This window comes from Sarcophilus harrisii, chromosome 1 (assembly GCF_902635505.1).
Source record: "Sarcophilus harrisii chromosome 1, mSarHar1.11, whole genome shotgun sequence".
Classification (NCBI taxonomy): domain Eukaryota; kingdom Metazoa; phylum Chordata; class Mammalia; order Dasyuromorphia; family Dasyuridae; genus Sarcophilus; species Sarcophilus harrisii.
The window spans coordinates 46,737,224-46,754,237 of record NC_045426.1 but is presented as its reverse complement, the minus strand read 5'-3'; the positions used below and the strand labels follow the sequence as shown (position 1 = coordinate 46,754,237).

At 33.8% G+C, this 17,014-nt stretch overlaps 1 protein-coding gene and 1 long non-coding RNA gene across 3 annotated transcripts in view; both read right to left on the bottom strand.

The window, feature by feature from the left end:
* The window catches only part of GRM7 (glutamate metabotropic receptor 7), a 1,027,380-nt gene that overhangs the window by 795,733 nt on the left and 214,633 nt on the right, over positions 1–17,014 (bottom strand). The gene's annotated exons all lie outside the window — the stretch shown is intronic.
* LOC116421746 lies at positions 1,389–16,237 on the bottom strand. Its single transcript, XR_004232250.1, has 3 exons — positions 14,900–16,237; positions 4,066–4,156; positions 1,389–2,296 (listed from the first exon to the last, which is right to left on the bottom strand). It is a non-coding gene; the product is annotated as an uncharacterized LOC116421746 (long non-coding RNA).

Genomic DNA, 17,014 nt, shown 5'->3' with positions numbered 1-17,014 from the left:
ATCAGGACAGGTGTCCAATAAGATCAGCATCTGAGTTTGATTCAGGTAGTAGAGGAAGGAGAGAAGGAGATGAGGAGAGGAGGGCAAGAGTTGTCATCTAAGAGGTAAAAATGAGGAGTGTTAGCATTAAGACTCTCATAGGATCCACCAGTTCAAATTTCCTAAACTACTACTTTCATACCAGTTTGTGTCCTTAAAATTTTGTTAGTTTCTTATTAGCTAAAAGAAAAACTTTTAATTTTTTTATACTCTGTCATTTACCTAGTCATTCAACCCAAAATAAAGTTGAAACACTTACTAATGTGGTTATAGAAAGAAATTCACTTTCACAACTCTATCTTTAATGACTTTATATAAATATATATATTTTAAAAATTTAGTGATAATAAGTTGCACATTTATTTTGAATGTGATGGCTTTGTATCAGTACCTACATGTAGATAGCTTGATAAAGCTTTAAAAATGCATTCAACTAGATATGGATCAGAATAAATTTATTCTTTTTATCATTCTAGATAAGTAAAGTTAAGTAAAATATCTATTTCACCATCTATACCATCTAATAGTCCACAACATTTTTATTAAATAACCACATAAGTTCTAAGATATAAAACATATAGTACTAGGAATATTTAGGAATCAAAATTTGGTGGAGTTGAATGAAGTACTGAAAGCATTCAGGGGGAAATCCTGATTGAAGGCTTGAGAGCTGGTTTTAGAAACGGGTTTGTAGGGTCTAATATGTGAGTATAATAATTGGTTGAGGACCCACTGAAGGAAGGAAATGAGTAATTAACAGAGTGCTTGCCAACAATACCATAGAGGGCAACCATTCCCATAGTCCCATAGTTCTGTCATCTCCTCATGCATCAGGAAGAAAATAACACCCTGTAAAGTTTAAATGACATGCCCAAAGTCACATAAGAATTAAGTTTTGAGCCAAAACTGGTTCATCCCTATTCATCGCAAAATTCTTCTAGTTCAAAGTGTTGAACAAAATGTTACTAGCCTGTAACATTCTAAGTCCCCATAATATCTTCCTCAATGATGTTATGACAATACTTTGTTAACAATATTTCTTTAATCTATTTTCTCTTCATATAGTTTATGTTATCCATAGCCAGCTATAAAGTTCTGTGAACCATGTGATGAATGTAGGTGGTAGTAGAAATACTACCAAATACTATAAAAAATCCCAAAAGACAGGTATTTTTTTAATTCCATAAGAAAACAAAAAGGCCAAATCATATTTACAGGAAATATCAATGATTTTTTTTTATATTTTAGGAATTAATAATTTACCATTGTCAAAGCTGGTTCTTTTGATACAGTAACTTAGGAATTAATTTCTCTCAGAATATACTCTAGTTCTGAGTTAGACCATTTTTAAAAACTATATTAATTTATTAAATAAATTAAAGATGTAGCTCTGAATAAAACATCAGTGAAATACTGCCTATTATTTTTGTATATCATAGAATTTAAAATATGAAAAGAATATCATCTTATCTAACCTCATTTAATAGAGGGAAAAATGAATTTCAGAACAGATCCTTGACTTGCCCCATATCATATACCTACTATGAAGTTGAATTTGGATTAGCATCCAAGATGTCTAACCAAATAAAAAGAATTAAGCTTGTTTTTTTCCATCTGGTTTTTCTTTTTTTTTGCACTATTCTATCTCGTCTCTGTTTCTGTGTGTCTCTCAATCTCTCTCTCTCTGTGTCTCCATTTCTGTTTCTCTTTGTTTCTTTGTGTGTGTGTGTCATATTCCTTTATTCTAAATATAAAGAATTACCAGAAGAATATTACAAACATGAATTCAATGAAAATTCATCTTGGGGATCAACCTTCTAAAAGTGTCTCACATTATTGGAAACTGCTAAGCTAGAGAAGAACAATAGAGAGGAACAATATCCCACAATTCACATCTTCTCTCCCACGCAATTCTTATTTTTTCCTCTTCTCCTTTCAGTTCTAGACATCTTATGTTCCACTGTTTATTTTGAATGAAGAGACCACAGGCAAAAGACTTTTAAGTACGTATCATTTAAAATCACACCATTATATAACGGTACATGAAAAAGCAAAGTGATTTTTAAGCCGGAAGACCTTGGTTCCAACCCAGCCTCTGATATTTAATAATTGAAGGACCTTATAGAAGTTAGTTAACTTCTCTGGGGATCAGTTTCCTTGAAAACAAAATAAAGGGATTGGAGTAGATGGCCTCTAAGGTCCGTTATGGCTCTAAGGCTTGGTAACTCTTTTCTTTCTTGGACTTCAATTTTGTCATCTATAAAATGAGAGAATTGCATTAGTTGACCTCTCAGGTCTCTTACAAATCTAGAACTACGATCCCATGATTCTTCAAATTCTATCATCAACTAGATGATATATATATATATATATATGTATATATATATGTATATATATACAGTTATAGATAGATAAATATGTCTATCTATCTATATCTCTATCTCTATCTATCTATCTATCACCTTGTTTCTTTTCCTTGACAATATAAAGTACTTGTCAGAACAATTACAAGTTAATGGGGGATATGTAGCCTCTTTTTTTCCACCAGTTCCAGTTCCCCTTTCTGCTTCCAGTACTATTCTTCTTTATTGAGTATCTTTCTCTTGATTCAGGAAATGTCCATACAATGTCCTTATTTACATTGGTGGATTGTGCCAGATTGGCAGTTTTAAATCTTGTTTACCATTAAAAATAATTCTATTTTCTTTTCCATTCTGACCACAAGCAATAGTCCAAAAGTGACCTCTAACACATAGTAAATTTTCCACTGTAACCAACTTTTTAATGTATGGTTTATTTTATTTTTATGGGCACTGAACTGAAAAGGACAGGATTGAAATTATCCATTGACTTCATGCAGGGCACTGATTAATGGTGGCCTTGCAATTTCTGGCTCACTAATAGCTCAGGCCATTTAAACTCTTTGCCAGTTGAAGCAGACAAATAACTGAACAGAAAGGAGGCAATATTGGACAAGTTAGAAGATTTGAGATCTCTTTCTCTATCTCTCTGTGCATAGAGCTTCCCAGCTGGATTATCTTGGCTAAATCACATCAGAATAAACTAGATTATCTCTAAGGTGCCCTCATAATTCTAAAACTGTGATCCTATGATGTTAAAATGGTAAGAACATTATCTTTATTGATGCTAGGTAAAACTGCAATACAGGTGAACAATTTAGTTTAAAAACATTTTAGTTAAACTAATTTAGTTAAAAGAATTTTAGTTCAGAAAGACATCAAAAGACATTTTTGACATCAGGATGTCAAAAGAATTGCATTCAAAAAATTTACTTGAAGACTTACTTTTATAACCTTGAGAAGTCACTTAATTCTCTAGTTTGGCTTTTTCTCTGCAAATTAAGGGGCTTAGATGATTTCTAAAGTCTTTTCCAGTTCTCTTGATGATGATATTTTTACATTAAAAATTATTGCATTTGAATTTTAGAGCAACTCTATTAAGTAAGTGCTATTATTTTGTGTTAATTCTTGGTCTCTATAAAATTTGTCTTTAGTACTCTCATGCCTATTTTTCTATGTTCTTTTTTAATTGCCTTTAGAGAATATCTTCTCTAAAACTTCACTAATATTCTATAAGCATGGGTTAGCAACTGAAAAAAGGCTGGGGCTCAAATACTGCCTTTCAAATTTACCAGCTGCATTACACTAGGCAAGTCATTTGACCTCCTTTATTGATCTGTAAAAGGGAGGTACTACTGTCTGTTGTACATACCCAGTATTGTTTTAGTAAAGATCAAAAAAGATGTTTTCCATAGTATCTTACAAACCACAAAGCTAAGACTAATATAATTTTCATTGATTACTTTGTGCCTCAATCATTTCCTGACCCTCCAAAAGGACTACAATCTGTAGGGCTCCTTTTAGAAAGTTTTCAATCTCTAACCTATTACATACCTACACTTCTCCATTTATTTTCACATGTTTCATCTAAATTATAAAAAAGCAGAATTATGTCTGGAAAACATATGCAACTTCTGAGGTTGCTTCACCTATGAACCATACTTACTATAAATGGAAGAAGAAATTCACTAAAGATGGATGATGCCAGCCTAGCATCAATGAACAGGAAAGTCTTTCCAATAAGTCCAAAAATGATTCTGTGAAGTGAAATGAAGTAAAAAAAAAGGCTAAAATAGTTAATTAGGAATTTGGAGTTTGTTGAAAAAGTTATTAACTGTTACTACCTATTGACTCAGTTATGCCATCAGTATCCTATGCCCCTCAAAAGATGAAAGACAGAAGACAATGGTCCCTATATACAAACATCTTCATAGTGTCAAGGAATGGGAAACTCAGAGGATAATTTTCTGATAGGGAATGGCTGAATAAGTTATGCTATATAGATATAATGGGATAGTACTGGGCTGTAAGAAATGATGAAAGGGGGTTTCAGAGAAATTTTCAGACTTTTATGAAATAATTAACAGTAAGGTGGGCAGGACCAAAAAATATGACAATATGCAAAAATAAGTAATTTTGAAACACTTGAGAATCCTGATCACAATTACCAATCATAATAATGATTTGATGAACCATGCTACCTGCCTCATGACAAAAAAGTGATGGATACTGTGTACACAATTAGATGGATAGACAGAAAGATATATAGATACATAGACAGATAAAGATAGCTATAAATATAATTTAGACATGACATTTTGAAAATTCTCTCTGCTTAATTATGCATATTAATTACAAGTTTTTATTTAATATTTTTAGTAGGGGCATCGTAAGGAGAGAAAACATTTATACATCAAAAAACTATTTTAAAAATAAGTTAGGCATAAAAAAATTAAGAACATATAAAAACACAGTGCCAAGCCCTTTGTGAATATTAGCTGGCAATGGGGTAGTTCTTTATTTAAAGCAAATGCCAATGGAAAGAATTAAATCTATATCTTTATATATAATTGAAGCAAAAAACATAGTATCGAAAACAACATTCTAAATAATTTCAGAGAAAGTTAAGGCAGAAGATAAGTCTATTTAGCAAGGAAATAAGTACATGTTTTTGGTTATTTATGCTACATCATTTCTAGATCCAATTTACAGTTTTGAATATTAAATGAATCTTTTAAAGTCCTAAATGGTTTTGAAGAATCAGTAGGAGGATCTTTAGCCCTGACTTCACATAAGCAAATGTCTTTAAGCAACCCTCTTCCAAACTGTTACTTTCTTTGCTCTAGAGCAGAGAGCTGGCAAAGTGAGCCAAATCTGCCCACTGCCTGAGTTTTGAGGGTTTTTTCAAGCTGTACAAGCCAAAACGAGTTTCCATATTTAACATCCTTAGTTTTCTGGTCTATACAAAAACAGGATGTAAAATAGATTTTTTTGCCTTGGCCATAGTTTACTAGCCCCCTATTCTAGAACAAAATTTAGGTGCCTAATAAGGAACTTCTAATAAATTTGCATTTTTTGTGTATTAAAAAATTCACAAGTTCAAATAATTATATATGTTATATTGAATGACCCTTAGGCTGTCAGGGAATTATGCCAGAGAAACTAGTGTTTTTATGGTCATTAAAGAAAGACATTTATTATCTGGAAACAAAATCAGAAGGGCATAAGTGAGGGATAACAGATGAAGTTTCCTTCCTCCATTGATTTCTATGTAATGTTGAGGGAACATGACAAAGGCCCCCAATATATTGGGAGAAACCTTTGTGTTATACTCGAGTGGTTTTGAGGGGTACCCCCTTCCCTCTCATGATTCCTTCTCTATGTTGTCTTCCTCCCTAAATTTGTAAGCTCTCTGAGGGCTGAAACTATCTCTGTTTTTCTTATCTGTATCTCTAACATTTGGTACTTAATAAATGCCTATTGAATTGAACTGAATTTATTAAAGAACACTAGATGTTAAACTTTTAGAAAGAATCCCTAATGAAAATGTTTGTACACTTTAATCCTAGAAGATCAACTTTCTGACCCACCTTCTTTCCTAACATAAGGTCTATAAGTGTTTAGAAATGTTCTGAAGTCAACGAATAGATTGGGTTCAAAATGACTAATAGTAGCTTGCTTTCATGTTCATTCCAGCCCCTCTTACTTTTGTATGTCTTCCTATATTTACTTTAATTGAGGCAATATATTAACAAAGTATATCAAAACTATAATTCAATACAGAACCATATAACTACACTTGCTTACAATTAGGTAGAAAGCAACACCATCATTTCCCTTCCTTAATTCTCTAATCGGTATAAATAAAACTAATTATTCCTTTATAAATTCAAACCTATCATTAGTTGGGAAAGAGCATTCTGATTCTTCAAATAGAACACATTCTATTTTCAATAAAGGAAAAAAATTAGAAAACTTGATCCATAATTTGGGTAATCTGAATTTTAAAAAGGAAGAAATTACATATCATCAGCCAACATAACTCAGCAACTGGACTGTTCAGAATTAAATTGATTGGTGCAAATTAGGCCATACAGACAATGAAAAGGTCTGATGTGAGACAGATTTCACAGACAATTAAGATCCTTAGGGTAGTGTCTCCATAAAAATGCCACTCTATGGAATTCTCAAGCGACCAAGCCCAAGCCTCTTCAGCAAGCTATTAAATCCGACATACTGTACTACCTAAAGACATAAAATGCTCACGACACCTTTGTCTTTCAAAGTAATAATGGAATGATTTTAATTTCTGAGCTCATTAAAACACACTTACTCTTTTAAGAGATTCTATTAGGTGAGCCAAAGCATATGACAAGTTGAAGGAATGAGTCTTGGGGAAAATTTAAGCATTTCCTTTTCTGCTTAGACTAATTTTAAATACATTGCCCTAGATAGTTTCCTAATCTCTACAGGTACTCTTCAAGTCCCATTCATTGAATAAAGAAAACTAGAATAGCAATAAATCAGCTCACATAGAACATTCTAAGTAGATTTGGTAAAAGAGAGGGAAAGTATTATGTATAGGGAGTTGTGGTGAACTAAATCATCTCAAAGGTATCTTAGGGTTCTAAAATTGTGTAACTTCATTTCCTAACTTCAAAAGCACAGTATGCTTAATAGAAGAACATTATGATTTCCACAGATATAAAAGAAGAAAAAAAATTCATGCTGAATAATTTTAGAGAGTAGTCTGGAAGATGTTCTCTTAATTTGAGTGTCTGGCATCCTAGATATGAAACACGAGCACCATGAATGAGCTAGGTAGAATTGTAGGATTATATCTAATTGCTGGAAGGGACCACAAAAATCTCCTTAGATTATAGATTTAAAATTGGGAGATACTGTCCAGGTCATATGGTACAGAACACTCTTTCCACTGTTAACAGTAAACTTCATTATGAATGATAGTGCTTAGAAATGTTAATATAGCGTCTAATATTTCTGAAAACAATCATTTAATAGCAAAATACAAACAAGTATATAGAAAGTATGTAGAAAGTTTCATTATCAAATGGTGTCATTAGGATTTTCATTGTGTATTTTAAGTAGTCTATTACCTACTTCAGTAGACTTCCCCCTCTATCAACCCCACTCACCTATTTTTAATCTTTTCCTACCTACTGACTGCTTCCCTATTGCCTACAAATATGTCTTCTTTCAATCCCATCCTCAAAAACCTGTCACTTGTTCTGTCTATCCATACTAACTAACATCTCATATCTTTTTGCCTTTTTTATAGAGAAACTACTCAGGAAAGTTATCTACAAGTAATGGCTTCAATTCCTGTCCATTCATTCTCTTATTAACTTTCTATAGGTTGGCTTCTGACTACTTCATTCAATGAAAAGTATCCCCTTCAAATGTATCAATGATCTCCTAAGTGCCAAGTCTAATTGCCACTCTTTATCCCTTTGATCAGTCTGCAACCTCTAACACAGCTGATACTCCTCTTCTTAAAAGTCTCTTTTCTCTAAGTTCTTGTTACCCTCTTGCTACTAGTTTTTCTCCTACAGGTCTAATTGTTCCTTCTCTCTCATTTCTACTGAATCTTATCCAAGTCATGTCTAAGTATCCTTCACAACTCTGTTGAGGGTCCTCTTCTTTTCTCCCTATATACTATTTCTCCTGATGATTTTATCATCCCTCATGGATTCATTTGTCAACTCTATAGCAATGATTTTCTTTTTATAATAGCTTTTTATTTTTCCAATACATGAAAATCATTTTCAACATTCACCTTTGCAAAGCCTTGTGTTACAAAAATTTCTTGCTCATTCCTTCCCTCTCTTCTCCCCTAGGTAGCAAGCAATCTTATTAAGGACTATGCCTAAGTGTGAAGGGGCAGGTCAATTCTCTGAAAACCTCCACAGCTGTGAATCATAACACACTTGAGGGAATTGCAACTCAGCCTTTACTGAAGCAGATGTTGCTTGTGAATTGGGAATGAAATAAATTGGATGCAAGAGGAAAGAGAAGAGAGGTCGGAGACTGCAACTGCTTCTCAGTCTCCTTATATTATCATCTTCTCACATGAAGGGATCTATTCTATTATTCAGAATTAGATCCCCAGCAGCCACTAGCAGGTTGCTCTCATGATAAATGACATCTGAACAGGAACTCAAGAAATAAAAGAAATAAAGAAACAGCAGCACTTGAGAGCTGTTGGTGAGTAAGATCTTCCCAGGAGAATTCCTTTGGTAACTCGTGGGGAAGGAAAGGGAGAGAGAGAGACCTGGTAAGACTTTTTCAGTCATGAATCAATACATCAAAGGGATGAACCAGGAGACTGATGGGAGACTTATGAAAAATGCCTGTTCTAACTACAGTCCTCTTCTGTTTGTCAGAAAGTTTGCCTCCATGACATCTCACAATATTTAATACCTGTTAAAGCATCTCACACTGCAATCATCTGGATGATTAGGATGGAAAAGACTTCAATAGTGCCATTTGCATTCCTCAGCATGAAGACTCAGATAACAGCAATTTCTCAATATTAGACAAATTTACTGACCATGCTGTTGGGGAAAAATAATTGTGTTCCCATAAAACAAAAAATGGGGAATTGTTAAGTTCTAACTCTAAGTGTGAAGGCACAGGTTAGTTCTCTGAAAACCCCCCACAGCTGTGAATCATAATACACTTGAAGGAATTGCAAAGCAGCCTTTACTGATGCAGTTGTTGCTTGTGGATTGGAAATGAAATAAATTGGAGGCAAGAGGGAAGAGGAGAGAGGTTAGAGATTGCAACTATCTTTCACTCTCCATGTTGTCATCATCCTCTCAAATGAAGAGATTTATTTTGCAGGTCAAAATTAGATTCCTAGCAGCCACTAGTAGGTGGCTCCCATAACACAATCTGATATAGATTAAACATGTGCAGTTCTTGTAAAAACATTTCCATATTCAACATCTTTTGCAAGAAAAATCAGATCAAAAGGGGAAAAAACACAAGAAAGAAAAAGCAAGCAAACAAAAACAAAGGGTGGAAATATAATGCTTTGATTCACATTTGTTCTTATAGTTCTTTCTCTAGAGGCAGATGGCTCTTTCCATCATGAATCTGTTGGAATTGCATTGAAACCATGCACTATTGAAAAGAGCCAAGAACATAACAATTGATCATTACATAATCTTGTTGTCATGGTGCACAATGATCTCCTGGTTCTGCTCACTTCACTCAGCAATAGGACATGTAAGTTTTTCCAGGTTTTTCTGAAATTAATCTGCTCATCATTTCTTATAGAACAATAATCTTCCATTAGCTTCATATACCATAACTTATTCAACCATTCCCCAATTGGCGAGCATCCAAACAATTTACAGTCCCTTGCTACTACATAAAAGATGGATAAAAATTTTTGTACATGTGTGTCTTTTTCTCTTTTATGATCTTTGTCCTACAGTCCCAGTAGTGACATTGCTAGATCAAAGGGTGTGCACATTTTTATAGTCCTTTGGACATAGTTCCAAATTGCTTTCCATACTATTTGGATCAATTCACAACTTCACCAAAAATACATTAGTGTCTCAGTTTTCCCACATTCCCTCCAACATTTATCATTATTTTTTCCTGTCATCTTAGTCAATCTGTGAAATATGAAGTGGTACCTTAGAGTTGTCTTAACTTGCACTTCTCTAGTCAATAGCGATTTAGAACATTTTTTCATATGACTAGAAATGGCTTTAATTTCTTCATCTGAAAATTGCCTGTTCATATCCTTTGACCATGTATCAATTAAAGAATGGCTTCTAATAAATTTGAGTAAATTTTCTATATATTTTAGAAATGAGGCCTTTGTCAGAAACACTGCATGTAAAAAAGTTTTCCCAGATTTTTGATTCTCTTCTAAACTTGGCTACATTGGTTTCATTTGTACAAAACGTTTTTTTTTTTAATTTAATGTAATCAAAATTATCCATTTTGCTTTCCATAATGTTCTCTAGTTCTTCTTGGCCATAAATTTTTCCCTTCTCCATATATATATGAGCAGACCATCCTTTGTTCTTCTAATTTGCTTATAGTATCACCCTTTGTCTTTAAATCATCAACCTATTATGACCTTATCTTGATACAGAGTATCAGATGTTGGTCAATGATTAATTTCTGCCATACTATTATCAGGTTTTCCCAGCAATTTTTGTCAAATAGTGAGTTCTTATTCCAGAAGCTGGAGGCTTTAGGTTTATCAAACACTACATTACTATGCTCATTGACTATTGTGTCTTGTCAATCTAACCTATTTCACTGGTCTACTCCTTTATCCCCTAGCCATTATCAAATGGTTTTGATGACTGCCACTTTATAATAGAGTTGTATATCTTGTACAGGTAAGTCACCTTCTTTTGATTTTTTCCATCAATTCCTTTGAAATTCTTGATCTTTTGCTATTCCAGACTTTACAAATGATTTTCAAATCTACTTACATAGCCCCAACCTCTCTGTTGACCTTGAGTCTCATATCTCCAATTGCCTCTTTGGGTTTTCAGATTGTATGTACTATAAGCATCTTAAACTCAAAATGTCCAAAACTGACCTCATTATCTTCCACTATAACTCCTCATTTCTACCTATTCCCCTAGTATTGTTGAGAATACCACACTCTCCCAGTCATCCAGGTTCACAACTTAGTTGTTCATCTTAATTGTTCACTGTCTCTTACTTCACACATGCAATCTATAACCAATACATCTCTCCTCTGAGACTACTGACAAAATAGGTGAAGGCCCCTTTCACTCATGCATACATTGTTGCAACAGCCCTTTAATTGCTTTTCCTTCCTTAAAAGATCCACATTACAGATATTTCAGATTTCAAATTTTGTCTTCCTAAAGTATATATTTGACCAAGTCTCTGTCTCTGTCTTTTTTTCTCTCAATCTTTTATACACACACACACACACACACACACACACACACACACACACACACACACACACACCCTATTGAATGAACTTCAATGGCTTCCATTATTTCTAGGATCAAATAAGAAATTCTTGGTTTGGCATTCAAAACTCTTCATAACCTGGCCCCCTCTACCGATCTTTCCAGTCTTTTTATCTGTTAATCTCTACTCCGTAGTGAGAGTTCTAGTAACACTGGCTTTTTTGCAACCTCTTGGAAAAGATATTTCACCTCATGATTTTGAGTATTTTTCACTAACTGTCCCACATACCTGCAATGTTCTCTCTCCTCTTCTCTAGCACCTAGAATTCCTGGATTCCTTCCATTCCCAAATAAAATCCCAAGAATCTTTTCTTCATTTCCTTAATGCTAGTGCCCCACCTCTGCTGATCATCTTGAGCCTATCCTGTATATATCTTGCTTGTTTACATTTTCTCTACCCCATTAGACTGTGAATTTATTGAAAGTAGGGATTGTCTTTTACTTGTCTTACTATACACAGAGCTTGGTATAGTGTCTGGTATGTTTTTGATACTTAATAAATGTTTGTTCTATAACTTTGTTTCCTCCCCAGGATAGGAAGAAGAATGAATAAATGGGGGGAAGCATTTATTAAGTGCTAAATATCTTCTAGCCAGTAGAAATAACTTGAATGCTTTGAGAATGGATGGGAAAGGAAGAAAATTTGAAAAGACTATTGTTTTATAGAATGTCATTTGGAAAAGCTATGTTTTACCAATTCTTTTATACCTCTGATAGAGTCTGTAAGAAATTCCTTACTCTTTTAGCTCCAATCTTCTGAAAAGCTCAAACAACTTATAGTGGCAATTACTACTGACATCTCCATCCTTCCATTTTTATCATGTCTTCTTCATGATCTTTGAATCATGAATCTTTGAATCTCTCACCACTTTTATTGGATAAGGAGGTCTCTTTTGCCCAACATCTCCTCCAAACTCTCCTTATCTGATTTTAATGGAAAGAATAAAAGAAAACTCTTTAGAGATTCTTATTCCCTTTTATCTCTCATGCTACTCTTGGAGTTCTCAGTTCCTATTGAGAGAATATAGGGCAACTCCTTTTTGGGCAGTTACTTAACCTTTGCCTCACGTTCCTTATCTGCCAAATAAGGATGACAATAGTGCTTATTTTACATGGCTGTTGTAAGGATCAAATGAAATAATTTGATAAGGTATCAGATAGTAACAGGCACATAATAAGTGCTATGAAAAGTTAATTGTTTATTATAATTATTATTATTAGGAAGTATTATCCTTCAATGCTTGTCAGAGAAAAAAAAAAGTTTAGCATATCCTACCAATACAGAAAATACAAACTCTTTCAGTTTTCCTAATGGTTTAGTAAATTATTATTCCTGCCCCTTAATAGATCATCTGATTTAAATAGGTTCTGTTTATTCTTCCAAAATCTTATGATTCATTGCATTATGCTCTTAAAAAGAAATTAGAAAGAACAGGCATTATTTGCATACCACAAATTACAAAATTTTGATCCTAAAAATAAAGGCACTAAATACTGGACAATTCAACCTCATTTATTTCTTCTTGGCAGAATCTTTCAAGACAAAACTCTGCCACTGACATCAATCTATTCAAGTATTAAGTATCCCCAGACATCTAAAATAGTATCAGATATGTTGGATGCAAAGACAGAAATAGTTCCTTCCTTGAAGAAGTTTGCATTCTATACAATTACCAAAACCCCTAACATTTCTAATTCTTGAAACCATTGCTATGGAAATAAATTGGACTTAGAATTAAGTGATTTGAATCCCGAGATTCTTCTTCTACTATGTATTCTGTGGGACAAATCCCTTCACCTCTCTGGGCCTTAGTTACTTTATCAGTTAAATGATGCTAAAATTTTCTATACTAAAATCTCATGGAATAATTTTGAAGCTCTTAGGGAAACTTCCAAGTTGGTAATATAGGTCTCTGTGCCATTGATTCATGGGCATAGAGGATCCAAAGTCTCCAAGAATGCAGATTTAGAGCTGGAAGGACCTTACAAGTCATCTTTTTCCATTTTATAGAGAAGGGACCTAAATAAAGCCTCAAGGAATTAACTATTTTGTCCAAGGTCACACAGTGTCAAAGCTGTGATCCAAACCATAGTATTTTTAACTCTATATATACTTCCCTCAATATTCTATCACTCTGTGAACTCTAACGGTCATGATTTTGAACCCACTCTTATTACCTCTTAAATGATCTTATTTTTATCACTTTGAAAACCTCCCCTTTATGAAAACAACTACAGAAGATATGTGAAGATTGAATAGAATTTGTCTTGAATTCAGGATGTTGCATGCATGTTACTTCCTTAGAAAACAATTCCTTGTGTAACCTTGTCATCTTTTCATTTTGTTTCCCCTGGGTGCATGGTGGAAGAACAGAATTCTCTTTAAGGGTTCTCATACCTACTTGGTTTCCTGATAGTACCATGAGTTTCCAGTGAGGAACAAAATCATTCTATAATTTAAAACGCTTAGAAAGTTGATTAGGACTCAGGCTAAATTATTTGTCTCTGTTCATAGAACTATTGAGTGTTGCAAGATAAATTTGAACGCATATCTTCCTGTCTATAAAACCAGCTCCTTGGGCTTGTTCCATTATCATTTTTGACTGAAAATTATTTGCAATGATATTGGGTTTGGAAGGTCACCTTCATGTCTGGTGAAACTCATCTGACAAATGTATGGGATATGAATTGAACAATAAGAAACAGCTTGGCAATGTAGAACAGAGCTCTGCAATGGGAAGGCCTGGGGGGAAAAGCCTTCTAATGACTAATTTCTGTGGGATCTTGGAGAGTTCAATTAACCTCTACAGACTTTTGATTCCTTAAATGTAGAGTAAAGGATTTGGATTACATGGCCTCCAATAACCCTGTTACCTCTAGTTCTAGGGCTCTATTAGGGTGGGAAAATATAGATGGGCTACTCTCTACATCATCAGAGTGATTTCTCATCGTGGAATATTATTCTTATCTCCAAGAAGTGCTTTATTTTCCCATTAAGAATCTTTTTTGCACCCTTCTTTTTTTGGCTGGGACTAGGAATATATTGGCTATTTCTATTACTGATCATATGGAAGTTTTAACCTGTTTTATTTATCTGACCAGAGTCAATTTCCAATACTTCAGATATCCAGTATCCCTTTATTCCCAAGATCCCATAATCTGAGAGCTTTAACCTAGAATGGACACTCTGTATGGACTTTTTCTATATTGTAGCTCCAGATTCCTGATTTCAAGAAGCCCACCAACCTTATATTTCTTCTGATGTGCAGATCACAGGAACATGTATCTATCACAAACACTAACCCATCAAGAATTTTTAAGTAAATTATATCTTTCAAGGATCCTGCAAGATAGGGAGAAGAGATTGGATTGTTTCTACATTTCTTGAAGAGGGTGAGCTAGGAGAACTGTCTTGCCTAGGTCCCACAGCCAGTAAGTAGAATAGCTACGCTTGTTTTACAACTGAATTGTGATCAAACAGAAATTTTATGCACCTACTTTTCTTCATATTCTAGATGTTCACTGCAGTCAGATATATCACTCAAGGAATATATTTTAATGCTTTTTTAGGCTGATACAGATACACTCACTAGTACGAACACTGAATCTGGCTCTAGTTCTGCTCAGTGTGGTGAAGTATCTTCTCATGTACCATTTCCTAGAGGTACAAAACTATATGAATCAGATGCTACATATCTGCTGAAACTTACATCATCTTTATATTGAAATGCTAGAATCATCAAGACTTCTGAGAACTCTTTACACTCACAAGTTCTATGGGTTTGTGACTCCATAGGGACCAGCATTAGCATGCAAGATTTCTCAACCTTTGGGTGTGATTCAAGCAAAAGGTTCCTGACTACATGAGTACTTTTGCTTACACATAGTACATCACAAAGGATCTTCCAGATAGGATACCTGAATGACCCAGAGATAGCCTCAAATTATCTGGGCATCTATGTTTATTCATCCACCTTCTTCTTCTGGTGGTACATGAAAAAGGATTACAAGATCACATAAGCTAAGTGTTCTTGCTCTTTCAAACCAAACATGAACCTCAGACTTGGCTTTTAGAAAAGTTAATAAGCAAGGATTTGTTAAGCTCCTCACTCTACTGAGCACTGGGGATGAAAAAAAAAATGAAATTGTCTCTAATCTCAAGATAATGATGCTACAAGAAATAGCAGAACTTTTAACAATGCTTATTTTACTGGTTATCAGGGTTACAATGTGAACTGAACACACTTATTAAGGGCCTAACACACACCCAAAGAACTTTGTTAGATGCAGGAGAAAATAAAAAAAAAAAAAAACAAAAACAAAGGAGAAATTATCTCTGCTCACTCTAACCCCAAAAATTTACAATTTAGTTGGGGAAGAATAAGTTATGTACATGAAACAATAAAGCTTCAAGATAATATGAACAAGTATTGAGCAATTGTTTCTGTGAATAGAAAAATAACAAAAATTTTCACAATGAGGGAACATCTCAGCTGAATCTAGAAGAGGATTCTAAGAAGGAATACTTCCACCGTAGGAGATGGAAGCTACCTTAGATATCAATCATTTCTTATTACAGATAAGAAAATAGGCTCTGGAAACTTAAGGAACTTGCTAAAAATGATACAGGTAGTAGCAAGCATGCCTGGGATTTGAATCTAGGTCCTTTTGACTCCAAATCTAGTGATCTTTTCATTGTATCATGCTGTCACCTAGCGTACAATCACCATGGTGAGCTTTGAATCCTTTTTTTTATCTCAGATAAGTAACTTTTATTCAACGTTTGTCTTTATCTGCATTGTTAAAATGTGAATGCGGTGTTTGTAATAGTTTAATAAAACCTACTAAATGTAGAGCTTAATAATAAATGAAACAATAAGTTAAATTAACTAAAAAAAGAAAACCCCACAAATTTTCTACTATAAGGTAAAAAAAAAATTAAGATAATCACTGAAGTATTTAGTGGTTGAAGTAGTATGAATAAAGTAGAAGTAGTACTATATAACATAGTAGTTCTTAGAGCAGAAGATGAGTAAGCATAGGGAACCTTCAATTCTGATACTGTTATTAGTAGTAGTAGTAATAAATAGTAAAATTTTATATAGTGCCTACTATGGACCAGTCATTATACTGAGTGCTTTACAAATATTATCTCATTAGATTTTCATAACAACTCAGGAAGAGGAAGAATGCTATTATTATTCCCATTTTACAGATTAGGAAACTGAGCCAAACAGAGGTTAAAATAATTTGCACAGTTTGTATCTGAATCCAGATTTGAACTTGGATTTTCAGAACTCCAGGCCTAGCACTCCACTCTACCACCTGGCTGACCTAGATATATTACTGTAGGCAATAGCAATGAACTCGTTATGTGTTAGGAGCTATGAAGGACCTAAAAGAATAATAAAGTCCCTGCCATTAAGGAACTTATAGTCTTGAGAGGGAAACATAATTTTTACATATGAAAAATATGTTCCATATTATATCAATAAATAATTATATGTGTATATATCTGCATGGCAATGCATGTATACATACATAAATAGGATGCACTATGTATATATATATGCATATTTATATATAGTTTGCTTATTAAGTATCATATATCTG